We start from the raw sequence: 13634 nt of genomic DNA on the forward strand, positions 1-13634 counted from the left end.
CTTGCTTCTAGGTCTTTGCATGTGCCTCCTGTAGGGAAATGTTCAAGCGTGGTCTCTGCAGGTTATGCATGGATTGACTGTAAATGGTCAACCAGACTTTGTGACTGATGTGTGATGAGGAACACGGCAAGTAACCCTCTGCTTCTCAAATTATTTGAAGCCAACCTTTCTCTTCTTCCTAAAACTATTTTTTGATTCACGTAACAATGGAGGCGGCTGGCTTCATGCACTGATAAATCCAGGGCTCCCATTAGGTTGACTGTATCATTTACTATTTTGAGGGTGAAAGAAAATTCCATGAGTTATTACCTCGGAATAACAGTTAAAAACTTAGTCCCAATGATTGGGCACGTATGTCATTAGAATACTGTTTTGCTCTCTCTCTCTCTCTCTCTTTGCTTTTCTCTTAGATCATATTCTCAGTTAGGCTGTTCCCACAAGGTGGTTATAACCTACCCTAACAGTGCCTCGATTATTGTGGCCACAGTGAGGGGTGCTCTGATTAGCCAGGCCTGGTCACTGGTCCACCCCTAGAATGGTGGAATAACAGAAATTGTGAGGGGAGTGGGGTGGTTCTTCACACCGGAAACCAGGTGCTTGTATCCTAGTAGAAGGAAAGGGTGCTGTGCAGTCAAAACAATAAAGGTGTACGTAACCTTTGGTAGCTGTCATCATGGATCCATGGTGAGGAATACAAAAAAGCGTGATAACATTACAAAAGAAATGTTGCACATTTTGACGGCTTCTGTAACGTGGGAGAGTCTTTGGTTCTGAATAAAACACTTCAAAGTTACGTAAAAAAAGCCAGCAATCATTAATGATAGGGGAGACCTGGTGTGGTATATGGGAGCTCCGTGCCACCTTTGAGATTTTTCTGTAAACCTGAAACTAGTCTAAAATGAAAATTTACTTTAAAAATAGAAACTAGTAGGAAAATGTATCTTCTTACAACAACTCAAAAGTGCATTCCATAGCCATCAGAGGAACAAGATAAGGTTACTTACCTTGTAGGGGAAAGGAAGAGAGAGACTCCATCCCTGACGATGGCAATAAATACAGAGCACGCATTTTTGTACAGGACAGTGGAAACTGAAAGAACTTAAAAATTTCAGCTTAGTTTACTGTAGTTTGAGAAATGCTCTCTTCTTATTCTGTTCTGTACACGTAGGAGAAGGCGAAGTGGAGACCCAGGACTTAACTTTGCACTTGAGTTATGTTTATGCATAAATATGTTTATGTCAGTTAAACTATTTCTTGCAATTATCTCATTTAATTGTTATATAAACTGGTGATATATGAGTACAAAAACGAGAATTGAGATGTCCATGAAATTGAAGCTAAATGCTCTGGAAAGACTTGATGAAGACAACTTTTTCCTAAAATTGCTATTGAGTTAGGTGTGATTGAGACAAATATAAATCATTGGGAAAACATTCATAGGAATCGATAAGAGATCTGTACTCAGATTTCTTCCCGAGTGTTTGACGTTGTCACTCCACCCCAGGAAAGATTAGGACTTGTGGACAATGCATAATGGGTGTGTTTACACAAGACACATGCTTTGATCTCCAATCACTGGACCCATAAAAAAAACAAAAAACAAAAAACCCTTGTCGTTACATTAAAAGATTGGTGACTAAATGAATATTTATATATTTTCAACTAAAATAAAGCATGTAAAAGATGTGAATCCATATAAACAGATTTTTCAATCAACCAGCCAACCTTGGGACCCATTCATATTGAATAAAAGGTTCTACCGGGTTGGCAAATTGCAATAAGTGAGAAAAACTTTGTTGAATTCTTTCTGACGTACAAAAGCTCTTTCAGATATGATGCTTTTTCTCTGACTACAATTAGCCTAAGGATCGGCATGTTGTTCTTGATGGCGTGAAGCAGAAATTTAGAGAGATAGGGGAATCATTGGTTGGTAAGCAATGAATTGCCATGTTTTAAAAAAATTCCTCTATCCTTATTATTTAGAAAGTATATTGTTTCTCCCAAGTGAGTCCACTGAAATGAGAAAAATAGATTGTTTGAGCTGATGTGTATGTCATAGAGGTACGGAAGTTATACAACTCCCACTGCTTTTATAATTTTAGGAACTTCCTGCCATAGGCTTAGTTCTGGATTAGACCCAATATGTCCAAAATTTTTTGTATGGATTACTCACTCTGCAGATTAGCCATTATGGAAGGCTTTTATGCTACCCCCTCACCCTCCTGACCAGTAATTGTGCTGACTCTCTTCCCCTCTCTCTTTTGCTACCAATGAGAAATTCTCAGATAACACATGCTTCTGCGAAGGTAGGTCTGGGTTTGTTGCTGTTGAAATGGTAGCACCTTAGCAAAACTATTTCCTATGCGTATATTTTTGTTTGGTTTACAAATGTTTGCACGTACATTAGCTCATTTGAGCCACATAGCAAACCTCTTAACTTCCCTTTTATAGTTGAGAAAACTGAAATTCAAAGGCTGGAAGTAATTTGTTTGAAATTCCTTAATTAGTCATTGGAGACCTGGTGTTTGGTTTAGGAACTTCTGATTTCATACCCGAAGCTTCTTTCTGAAACCCCAACACAAACGTAAGTTATTCTTGTTTATTTGTTCCTTTTGGATTACTCACATCACACACATTTTTTATTACCTTTTATTAATTCACTTAATGAAGAGTTTATTGAGCATTAATTGCATGTGAAGCAATTGGTTAAAAATAGTTGTGACTGAAATAAACCAGAAGCTCCCTTTTTGGCGAGGTTTGGAGACTAAGACATGACCACTAAAAATGCTCACACTCTTGGGGTTCACCCTTGAAACTCCCCATCTGTGCTTTTCACATGCATGCCACATAGCACGCAAAGCTCAGAGAAGCATAAATATCCATGTTCGCACGCTGCCATTGGTTAATTGCACGATTATCAGTAAGCAATATGATGGTGTGAACATGTGCTCCTGATAATTGCCACCATTTCCCATGGAGTGAGCATGTATTTATTTGCCACATTATTACTGCAAAAAAATGTGTGTGATTTTGCTGGTAACTATGTAATTAACTTGTACCTCACTGGGTTATTTTCGCTAGGACTGCATCTGGTGACTTCTAAAGAGCTGTTAGGAACAATGCGGAGCGCGACTTGTGGTTCTGTCCACGAGAATGCCTCTGTGTTGAGCATATTTGTAGTTGATTATTTTTGAGCCAACTGTTGGTGTCGATTTCAATTTATTGTGGGCTTGTGCCAGAGAATACGTGCTTCAATATAAAATACCACTTCTTTCTCCACCGATTCCATAAAACTGCTTTCCACTGACCGTATTACTCTCCTCGTTCAAATACCAGCTGGATTTGTTCAACGTAAAGCAACAACCCTGCCTATTCTTCATAGACTTCATAAATGGTAAGGTTTACATTACAGTGCAGTTTTATGAACGTAACATAGCCACCTTGGAATAGGGCTCTTTGAAGTTTCCATTCTTCAGAATCTTTGCTTTACTTCCCTGAGTGACAAATTGCTTTTGTTATTCTGTTAATGTGAACGTTTAATGTGATGTTGCTATTGTACAGAAGATTGGAAAGTAGAGGAGAAAAGCTCCGCCCCTTTTTTCTGTTTTACAAACTCAGTACCCATTAACATTGGGTATATGTCCCTCCAGTCTTTTTTCTTACACACTTGTGATTTAAAAAAGAAGTGGTAAGTAACCACATTAGGCAGAAAATTTGATAATCTTCTTTTCACTTAATGCTTTATCTTTATTTTCTTGTGCTCCAACATAGTCTTATAAAACAGTCTTTTGAGGGGCACCTGGGTGGCTCAGTCAGTTAAGCGTCTGACTTTGGCTCAGGTCATGATCTCATGGTTTGTGAGTTCGAGCCCTGAGTTGGGCTCTGTGCTGACAGCTCAGAGAGCCTGGAGCCTGCTTCAGATTCTGTCTCCCTCTCTCTCTGCCTCTCCCCTGCTCACGCCCTCTGTCTCCCAAAAATAAATAAACATTAAAAAAAAAAAGCTTTTGAAATGAAATGGATAGGCACTTTTCCCTATATCTCTGGATAAGTATATCTTGAAACTCTGGACTTACATATCAAACCAATGTAAGAGGACTCTAAGAGGTGGAGAAAAGTAGGCAGACCGGCCAGGGGACATCAGGACGCAGGGAATGACATGGCAACGAGTTCTCTGGACTTTCTTTTTTGCCTTGTATATCCCACACTGGGTGCTAGAGAAATTGGCATCCTAGCCATGTTGATGCATTCAGACAAAAAGGCCCCAAGGAAAGATTGATTTCTCCAAAAAAGGGCGGCTTAGCAAGAAAGAAAACTTTTAGACACGGGTTACCAAATACCACGAGAAAAGAGCAGCCTCATACCATCTTATTAACTGCGGCTTTATGGGGGGTCTTGGCTTCCACCCTCACCTAGCTGGGGTGGTGACAGAGAAGGCTAAATAGGGACCTGGGACTTCTGTCCTGACTGGGCACTAATGAGCACCCCCCCATACTGCCCACTGCTTGCCAGAGTGGTACCAGCAGAAGTCTGAGGGGCGCCTGGATCCCCACCCCCATCCAGGAGGAAGGAGGGCTCCCTCCATTTTCCTGAGAGTCAGCAGAGGACAAGGGGGACACCTGGACTTCCACTTCCATCCAGCAGAATAAGGTGGTGTCTCCCTTCTCCCTCTGGCTGGTATCAGAGGAAGTCTGCTGAAAGAGAAGATTTCAATAAGACTCAGAGTCTTATAACCCCAAATATCCGGGATTCAATAAAAAAAAAATCACTTCAAAGAACCAGGAAATTCTTGAATGAGGAAAGACAGTTATGAGATACCAACACCTAGATGACTAAGATGTTAGAATTGTCTGGCAAGAATTTTAAAGCAGCCATGATAAAAGTGCTTCAGTGAGCCATTATGAACATGATTGAAAAATAGAATAAAAAAATAGAAAGGCTTGGCAAAGATACGAAGAACAGCCAAATGGAAATGTTAGAATATTTTTTTGAAAAAGCCAACCAGACACAGAGAGGAGGGCACCTGTTGGGATGAGCACTGGGTGTTGTATGGAAACCAGTTTGACAATAAATTATATTAAAAAAAACACACCCAACCAAACAAAAAACAAAACAAAACAAAAAACCCCCAAACACTCAACAGTAAAATGGAGGAATAGGCAACACAAGTGGTAAAACTTTAAGATAGAGCGATAGAAATGACCTAGTCTGAACAACAGCAAGAAAATGGAATTTAAAGGGGGAACAAAAAAAAAAAAAGGCAAGCCTCAGGGATGTGTGGGAATAAAATAAAAGATCTCGGGGTGCCTGTGTGGCTCATTCGGTTAAGCGTCCAGTTCCTAATTTCAGCTTAGGTCATGATCTCACAGTTCCTGGGTTCGAACCTCCTTCCCCCCCCCACCCTGCCTTGGGCTCCACTCTGACACCATGGAACCTGCGTGGAATCCTCTCTTTCCCTCTCTATCTGCCCCTCCGCCCGCCCAAATAAACTTTAAAAATGAAATGAAATAAAATAAAACACAATATCCAGCATTCATGACATTGGCATCTCAGAAGGAGAGGAGAAAGAAGGTGGAACTGAGAAAGTATTTGAAGAAATGATGGCTACCTTTCCCATATTTGACAAAAGATAAACCTACAGTTTCAAGATGCTGAGTGAACCTTGAACAGGATAAACCCAAAGACACCTGTGCCAAGATACGTCATAATAAAACTTCTGAAAACCAAGCAACACGCAAAATCTTGAAATCACTGAGAGAGGCATGACAGTCACTTCCGGCAGGGGAGTGTGGGGGGGTGGGGAGAGACAAAATGAATGACACCATATTTCTCATCAGAAACCACCTCTATGGCCGGGAGGAAGTGCTGTCCTCTTTCTAAGTGCTGAAGGACAGGAACCTTTAACCCAGGGTTCTATACCCAGAGACCATATTTTTGTAGCACAGAGGGGAAATAAAGGTATTCTAAGATGTAGGACGACTGAGAGAATTTGCCACCAGCAGAGCAAGTTTTCTAAAGGAATTCCCCTAAACAGAAAATAAATGGAAAAGGTAAAAACATGTATAAATATGACAGGCTTCCTTTCCTCTCCCGAAGGTTCTAAATTGTGTCTAATGGTTGAAGCCAAAATGATAGCACTGTCTGATGTGGTTATCGGAGGACGTCAAAGCAGAAAGTACTTAAAACGATTTTATCGATGGCAGAGGGTGAAAAGGGGTGAAAGTGGGGGTGTGTGAGCAGGAAGGGGAAGTATAAGGGAGATCTCCGTGGTGAGTGAATTGTTCTGTATCATGATGGCAGTGGTGCTTATGGGGATTCTAGGCGTGTGATAATAGGGTGTAGAACTTCGGGCACTCCTGTCGATTTCCTGCTGTTGCTATTTGACATCGTTACAAAATGTAAGGTGTAGTAACCATTTGTGAAATCCGAGTGAAGGGTGCATGACACCTCTTTGCGCTCTCTCTCAAATCTCTAATTTAGTGAGTTAATAATTATAGATTGTGAATCTGTAATTATTTCAAAATAGAAAGTTCCAAAAAGCAAAGTGGGTAGTGAATGAATAATCAAATATGGATGCATCTGTATTAAGAATTCCATCCAGCAACAGCTTGGACGAATCTCTCATGGGTTATGCCGAGTGAGAGAAGGCATGCAAAAGTTTACACACTCTGTGATTCCATTCAGGTAATGATCTGGAAGAAGCAAAACCCCAGGGAAAGAATCTTGTCAGTGGATTTCCTGGGGGGTGGAATTGGCTGCTTGAGGGAGATTTGGAGGTGATGGAGGTGTTCTGTATCTGGATAGTGGTGGTGATTACACAACTGCATACATTTTTCAAAACTCATAAAACTACCTCCATAACCTCAGTGTAATAAAAACAAAAGGGAAGGGGCGCCTGGGTGGCTCATTTGGTTAAGCGTCCAACTTCGGCTCAGGTCACGATCTCACTATTTGTGAGTTCCAGCCCCACGTGTGGAGGTTGCTTCTGATTCTGTGTCTCCCTCTCTCGCTGCTCCTCCCCTGCTCATGCTCTCTCTCTCTCTCTCTCTCTCTCTCTCTCTCTCAAAAATAAATAAATATTAAAAAAATTTTTAAACAAAAGGGAAACATCATAACATACTTAACCATATACATAATAACGGAATGCTTGTGTTGTTTTTCATTTTTTACTATCCCAAACTGTGCAGTCACAAACACCTGTGGGCAAATAACTTGGTTTCTTTGTCTTATTTCTATGGACCGTGGACCGTATTCCCAGAAGTTGTTGTAAGTGTGGATAGAGAGGAGTAGGGGGATGAATATTAGGAACGTTTTTATAGCCTTTGAAAAATAATTGCAAAATTAGTTGCCAGAAATTAAGTGTCGTGTAACCAGCTTATAAAGCCCTAAGAGGGTCTGAAAGTACTTCTGTCTCCACACTTTTGTGGGCATCAGGAGTTTGACTGCTACTGTCTGTTAGTTCTGTTTGGTTCGGATATCTCTTCTTGATAATTGAAGGGTTTGTATTTACTTGAGTCTTTATAATTATGGCATATAGGATTAGTTGGGCAGAACTGAACCCACGCTATTTACAGTTCACTAAACATCCCCTTAAACATTCCCGCACGTGTATGACAAGCTATAAATACTCTCCATTTATAACTAGAGTGTGTGGTTCTGGTAATTACCAGCAATTTCCTTCACCAGAATCTTGGTGACATCTGTAGACAGGAGAATTAGGGAGGTGTCTCTATCCTTTGTCCTCTGTTTCTCTGTTATTCTCACGCTGTCTTCTTGTCCCATTCAATAGCATATCCGTTTTTTACATATCTATTTCACATCTTGACGATCCCTTGCGTTTGGTTTGGGCTGATATGCTCGATGAATTCTGTGTCATAAACAGTTCAATTTGTCACGAACTGCTCAACATACACACTGTGGGATCCAGGATCTTCATCCACTCTGTTTCTGCAGTTGCAAGGATACCGTCCCCTATTTGGGATGTGCGTGCAACACCACACCCCAGGGAGGTGTGGCCTCCCCTCACACTTTCTTTGCAAAACGACTCTGCTGCAGAAGCTACATCTTGGAGTGCTTTGTGTCCACACTGCAGTGATGGGCCACATTGCATAGCCTCTCCTGGCATTTGGTGGCAGCTGAACAATTTCTGGGTAGGAATCACCCTACAAAACAATCCCCTGCTTCATGAGAAGCCTACTCCATTTTTACTTCCTCTCTTGCCCTGATAGATGGGTATGTTTTCATCTACTCTATGGCATTCGGTTTTCAGATCTCTGAAGGCGATGCCGACACCCCCATTTTGCATCTACATAGTACGATGGCAAAACCTTTCCACGTGGGTGCTACCTCTAGAGGTGATTTTTTTTTTATTTTTTTATTTTTTTTTTAACGTTTTTTATTTACTTTTGAGACAGGGAGAGACAGAGCATGAACAGGGGAGGGTCAGAGAGAGGGAGACACAGAATCTGAAACAGGCTCCAGGCTCTGAGCTGTCAGCACAGAGCCCGATGCGGGGCTCAAACTCACGGACCGCGAGATCATGACCTGAGCCGAAGTCGGACGCTTAACCGACTGAGCCACCCAGGCGCCCCTAGAGGTGATCTTCTAAAAGACGTGTGGTCCAGCTTGGTGGAGACTTGACATGTACCCAGGAGAGTTCTCTGCTGCTGTTCTGCCCTGGCCTTGCCTCATTCCCATGCTGGATTGGAACCTAGGACTCTTGGTTCCCATTCCTCCCTCCCTCCACTTTGGGGCCCTGAAGTGTCAGCTCTGTTCTGGGCGTCTGGGGCTCCTTCAGTGAACAAACGGAGTTCTGTTCATACGATGTTTACCTTCCAGTAAGGGCAGACAGAGACGGACCATGAATCATAAACATTATAAATGAGTAAATGATGTTTGATGTGAGAGGCGAGTGCCATGGAAAAATATTTTGTATTTATAAAATGTAAAAGCAGAAGGAGCCCTCGACAGTGTTGGGCCCTGCAGTTTCAAAAAGGCTGGTCGTGATAAACCATGAGCGAGTGGTGCGTAAGCAAAGTCTCGGTGTCTGTGTGGAGAGCATTGTGGGCACGGGATGCGGCTGGTGCAGGGACTTAAGGTGGACTGAGAGGTGGCTGAGTGACAGGGGACAGAGTGGAAAGAGCTGCGAAGGGGTGGCAGGGAGGCCAAATGACGAAGGGCTCTGCAGGCTGATGTGGGACGTAAATGCAGTCCCATTCCCGTCGGCTACAGCCAAGTCAATTTTCATGAGCAGCTCTGTTCGATATTCTTTACAAGAAAACCATCACTTAACCAGTCAGTGTGGCTTCTGCTGGCCAGATCCTGCTGCACGAATATGCTAGAGACACTCAATCTCGTTTCTAGCAAGACTTGGCATCAATTTAACACTGTTCAATCAACTCAGTAAATATGAATTAAACATTTATGGTTGTATTAAATATTCGAAAGATAGGAACCAAAACAGTCTATCAAGTAATTGTACATATTTGTGCATTTACAAAATGCATATTCATGAGAGCTATGTAAATATATATTTAGTCATTTCCTCTTCCATGTGAAGAGCCACGGCTGAACTACAGATGGTAACTTTCTTGCATGTAATTACAAGAATGACACAGGAAACCATTTTAGGGTTGTTCTTAGAAAAAGATCATCGTTTGTTTGGCCATTCCACGAGTTCAGTGCTCTGAGAATTGAAGAGAAGAAAGTTCTGGAACATGCCGGTCCTTGTGGCAGTTATTTGAGAAAGAAGTGGCAGTTGCCCTGCAGAGAAGTACCTTACTGCACCAATCTTATTCCCCACGGAAGTGGCTGTGTTTTTATTTTCCAGCAAGAGTCACAAAAGGGAAGATGTACGTGTGTGGGACATGCGTAGGGTTATGTGTGGCTCAGATAGTCCAGCCATAGCTTCACCCTTTCTCTTGCACTCAGAAGGCGCGTTGGATGCTAGCAGTGAGAATGATGATATTTTGGGGTTCATATTGAATTCACTCTAATTTATTCAAAAACATGTCCAACTCTAGTATGGCATTTATTAATAGTAACATGACTGGCACCCCCTCGCAAATGTTCATGACAATTCTTGTGGATCCTTCTGCCATATCTGAGGACTCTGGGTAAAGAGATTGCTGAGGCTGTACGTGTTCTAATTTTGTCTTTGTTGAAGATCTGATGTGAAAATCTTCCTGAGAATCGGAGTTTTCGAAAAGGATCTCCATTTCCTAAGGTCCTGATACTCTTATTAACACTTGTCAATTCATTTAGTCGGCAAAGATTCTGTGAGACCCAATGTGGGGTGGGGTATGGGTACTTTCTCCCAGACACTAAGTCTCTTCCTGTACCCTCCACTGTTCCTCAAGTATTTTGAAGAGAGAGAGAGAGAGAGAGAGAGAGAGAGAGAAATTGCCCAAGAGATATAGCTGGGTCTCCATATCCCCAAAATTTGACTAGCTGGCCCCACTGCTCTGCATTCTTGAGTGAAATAGGCAAAAATGGAAATGGCATCTGCATATACAGACAGTGGCTGTCACTGGTTGTCAGGTGGGGCTTTAGCCTAGTTGGCTGGACTGATACTTGGGAAAGCCCCTAGAACTCAGGATGACTGCAGAAGCAGAGTGGGCATGGTCAATGTCTCTTGGATTCTCTCTTTTGGAGACAAAGGGATTTTGATTCAGTAATAGGTTAGCAGTAAGAAACCACTCCCGGATTGGGCGGGCCATGTGGTTACTCAGGTGGAGGTAGCCTTTCTGGACCTTCCCACCTCACTCAGAGAAAAAGGCAGCGTCCTCACTCTGTGATTCCCCCCACCCCCCACCCCCAGATGTAGGCTTCGTCTCTCACTAGTCCTCTACTCATTGCTCCCCACCCCACTGGGCTCCTGCCACTCCTTGAATCACCTCAGGTCCTTCAGTACCTGCTGTACCCTCTGCCCAGTGTGCTCGGCCTGTCATTTGTGCGGCTACTTCTCTCACTTCCTTCAGGTCCTTATTTAAAAATGACCTTCCTGGGGCGCCTGGGTGGCTCAGTCGGTGAAGCGTCCGACTTCGGCTCAGGTCACGATCTCGCGGTCCGTGAGTTCGAGCCCCGCGTCGGGCTCTGGGCTGACGGCTCAGAGCCTGGAGCCTGTTTCAGATTCTGTGTCTCCCTCTCTCTCTGCCCCTCCCCCGTTCATGCCCTGTCTCTCTCTGTCTCAAAAATAAATAAACGTTAAAAAAAAATTAAAAAATAAAAAATAAATAAAAATGACCTTCCCTGTGGAGTCTTACATGAGCGTCCTATTCAAGATTTTAAGTGCTGTCTCAACATTTCATTTCCTGTCCTGATCGTTTCTTCTAAGCACTTAATGCTAACACACCGTACTTGTCCTCTTAGTGTCTAGCTCTCTACTGCAGGGCACATTCCACAGGGGCACGGGTTTTTGAGTATTGTGTTCACTGCTGGATCCCCAGCATCCTGAACAGGGCCAGCCACGTGGTAGAATTCAATATTTACTGAATGAATCGATGACTCCATGCTTAAGAGCAAGGAGATTTCACAGAGAAGCAGGAGAACGAAGCATTACACAGACAACGGACTGTGTGTTGAGAGAGAGGTGAGATGCTGATGGGTTTTCTGGAAACTTTCCAGTGCCTACTTCCAATCTCTAATGACCCTGCGTTTTATTTCCTGTCCATGGTCTCTCCCTGGAAAATTATCCTTTTCTTAAGCTACTTTAAGTGGGTTTGTGTTTACTGCAACTAAAAAAAAATCTCTAAGCAAGTGGAATAGAGTCCAACTAGGAAGCTCTAATTGTTTTCTGAGCACACAGGGCGCACTGGAGGATGGGGTTCCCATGCAGTGAACAGTTTTGTGGGTATCTCTCCCAGATAACTAGGTCACAGACAACTGGTGTTTCCCCATGTGGCAAAGCGGAACGTGCACAGAAATCCCTGCCTCCTCTCTGCTTTTCAAGCACTGCTGAATGCCTCCTAATGATTTCATCTGCTTGGAGGTCTGCTGGGTTTTCTACTTGCATAGAAGGTGGTGGTGCCCGGGGCTGATGCATGCTTTGACTACTGACTTGAAACATGCTTTGATGAATTAGCGCAACCCGGCCAGCCATTTACTTTAAATTTTACCCTTGATTCTTCCTCTAGCAAACAATTAAGGAGCGGCAGTGGCTTCCTGCAGGGGAGACCAATGCCTTCTGTCCTCTGCGGAAACAGCTTTGGCGTTCTTCCAAAGGATGAATGGTGTGGACCAGGAGCTCCAGTCTCCCTTGGCTTCGAAGCATCCAAATAAGTAAACATTTAACTGCTTACAATAAAATAGAAATAAATACAGTCAAGTCACAAACCAGGAAACCAGTCTAGGTTACCAGATCATCCCGTGACTTGACACGGGGGCTAGAAAATGCATCCTTGAACTTGGCAATGCAGGAATCCGAGGCGCACCGAGGGGTCACAGGAATGACTGGGCCCAGTGACAAGGCACCATGTTTTCCTCTTCGCTGGGTGAGGAGCCCAAACCAACCTCCAGAGCTCCTGAATAAGAGGAAAATGTCTCTTTAACAGCATTAAGGGACAATTTATTATGTGTATCCTTCCAGGGAAGCATAATGTCAGTGCAGGCCCATTGCATTTGCATTATTTCCAGACAACAGCAGCAGCAGAAAAGGACACTGATTTATTTCAGAGCAAGCACAGGTGAATTTAATGTCTGTTGGGACTGAGCCAGGGAAGACTTAACCCACTCTGGGCTTTCAAGTGCTTGAGGGGGGACCGCGGGTTTTTGGAAGGGTCCTATTGGCCTCCGGCTAAATTCCGCTTCCCTGAGCCAATATTACTCGATCACCTGGTCAGAAAAGCTCTTGCAGAGTAAAGGGGATGAAGAAAATTCTGTTTAGGAATAGAAAATCTGGTGCTGGCTTTGTCAGCACATACACTAAAAATTGGAATGATATTTGCGTGGCCCCTGTGCGAGGATGTCACGCAAATTTGTGAAGCTTCCGTATTTTTTTAACTGGAATTAAAATAAAAACAATGAATGAATGAATGAATGAATGAATGAATGAATAGAAAACCTGGTTTTATGCCCTGGCCCAGCTAATTTCTTTCTCAATGACCCGGGCAAATAATTTAGTCCTTTTATTTTTATTTTTTAATTAATTAATTAATTAATTTTTTTTATAATTTAGTCCTTTTCAGACCCAATTATTTCTTTGTAAAGGAGTCTGAGAACACTAGCCTGCAGGCTTGTAGTGAGGATACAGTAGGCAAATGTATGAGAGAGGGCTTTGTGAATTGTATACTTGCCATTGTTTGGAGCTGACATCAATTTGGGATTCCTAGCAAACAGCTTTATCCCAGAAGAATCATCAAGAAGATGGTAATCACAATTACCCTTTGAACCCTGGCATTCGAGCATTATAGGATGGTAAAAGGTCATGGTAGAAAGTCTGAGATAGCTGTTCCCAACCTCTTGTTGGGCAAATGGAGAAACCAGTTGTAGGGAAGGAAGTGGACTGAACATCATGGGGGATGAGGTGAATCTTAGTTATCTTTGCTCTCCGTTCCTTAGCAGTATGCTTCGGAATGCTGTGTTCACAATAAAAGCTCAATAAATGCTAGTAGAAGTGACAGAATTCACTCACTGTCAAA

The 13634-nt window shown here is 42.8% G+C and overlaps 1 pseudogene; it reads left to right on the top strand.

Moving 5' to 3' along the window:
* Positions 1-12894: 12894 nt before the first annotated feature.
* Positions 12895-12993, top strand: LOC113600731 (uncharacterized; annotated as a pseudogene).
* The last annotated feature ends 641 nt before the right edge of the window (positions 12994-13634 follow it).

This window comes from Acinonyx jubatus, chromosome F2 (genome assembly GCF_027475565.1).
Source record: "Acinonyx jubatus isolate Ajub_Pintada_27869175 chromosome F2, VMU_Ajub_asm_v1.0, whole genome shotgun sequence".
NCBI lineage: Eukaryota > Metazoa > Chordata > Mammalia > Carnivora > Felidae > Acinonyx > Acinonyx jubatus.